At 30.0% G+C, this 1691-nt stretch overlaps 1 long non-coding RNA gene across 1 annotated transcript in view; it reads left to right on the top strand.

The window, feature by feature from the left end:
* Positions 1 to 1470, top strand: part of LOC137855271 (uncharacterized) — a 21000-nt gene extending 19530 nt beyond the window's left edge. The window contains exon 3 of the long non-coding RNA XR_011095661.1: positions 1031 to 1470. This is a non-coding gene — a long non-coding RNA (uncharacterized lncRNA). The remainder of the gene's footprint in view (positions 1 to 1030) is intronic.
* Positions 1471 to 1691: the final 221 nt, after the last annotated feature.

Genomic DNA, 1691 nt, shown 5'->3' with positions numbered 1-1691 from the left:
CCTTATACCACAGAGCTGAAATACTTACATGAACTATTCTAGTCAAGCTAATCTTTCTGAGATTGTCCATTTATACAAAATATTAAATTTAAAATATTAAATTTAAAATAATCTATCTTGTAATACCAATTCATGTAGTGTTTTCTATCTTAACCTTTCCTTTCTACTTTCCCCACTTTTTTTTTTTTTTTAATTTAAAGTATAATTAGATTTGTTAGTAATTATGATTGAAATTAATAGATGCTTGCCTGCTGAGAGATCACTTACAACTACAGGCTCTAACCAATGTATTAACACAATAACACACATCAAAGGATTAAAACATTCCTTTTTCTACATGTTTTCGTTATCAAATGTCAGCAGATGACCTAGCTGTGGATGATTCTGAAGCCTTTCAGAAAAATGACCATCACAAGTTGCTGTAAGCAGCGATATACATGGAAAATGACAATTTAATGACTAAAACATTATTCTGTATTTAATTTTTCTTGTCCTCTTTTATTGTGAATTCCCAACCTGAAAAACAAAGAGCTGTGGGGACACAGAACCATTTAAAAAGTTGTTACAATACTAACAGACTCTAATGACATTTACAGGTCTTTAAGGTTATCCACAGCATACCTTGATCGATCGATCTATCTATCTATCTATCTATCTATCTATAGCAATCCTGTCTTCTGATGTCATTTGGAAAAACTGTCAAAAGCATCTTAAGATTTGACATACTATGACAAAGTGGTTTCTAGCAGAAGTCTTCAGTATGAGTATGTGAAACAAGTAATAATAATCTTCTGCAGTTGTTGTGTGGAACAGAACATATTTAATTATCTTTACTAATTAAACAATAATGAGGTTGTTATTAGATTGAGAAGTACAACACTGACTCAGCCAAGTTCATATTAAGCCTACTATTTCAGTCATTCTAAAATATTACAGAAATATTTTCAATTATACTTTTTGGCTGAAAGGCAAATCACAAAAAATGTTGCCTGCTACATCATCTTTTTTTTTTTTTTTTTTTTTTTAACAGACTGATAAGGCTTCGAAGAATTTTTTAAAAAAATTGGATATTAATTGAAACCTGATTTTTCTACTATTAATGTATTAGACCATGACCACAATTCAGAAGTGCAGTGATATACCTGTAGCTGTGCAAAGTTAGGAGATTTGGAAGTCTTGCTGGGTTTCTGTATAACTGTTCACAACCAAATAAAAAATAGAATGTATACTGTATGCATTTAAAAAATACCTAACAACTTCTGTTGTTATGTGTATAGCATAATTTTTTCATCTTTGTCCATGTCATAAATGCTAAGGCTCAATAATCATATTTCATATATGTTTAAAATATTTTGTGTATCATTGAATGATAGTGCTGTTATTTATCTTTGAAAGATACATTGCTATCCCTCTGGTTCCTATAATGGCTAAAAGTAATATTTAGTAAAGAGTGAATGGACAATATTTAAAGCATGACTAAAACGTGACTCTTTTCTACTGCCTTGGAATATATCTATAATTCAATAGCAATTGCTACATCTCAAGTCTTCAAATAAATGCTTGGGGAAGGGTACCAAGTTCTAATGAAGATTTTCAGATATAAAATATAGAGCTTTATACTGACATAATTTTGAATGTTACATACCCTCTTTTTCTGTACTTATTGGTCACACCCACAACTATGAGTATAT

This window comes from Anas acuta, chromosome 4 (genome assembly GCF_963932015.1).
Source record: "Anas acuta chromosome 4, bAnaAcu1.1, whole genome shotgun sequence".
Lineage (NCBI taxonomy): Eukaryota > Metazoa > Chordata > Aves > Anseriformes > Anatidae > Anas > Anas acuta.
The sequence above is the reverse complement of the archived record's forward strand: the minus strand, read 5'-3'. Positions and strand labels throughout refer to the sequence as shown.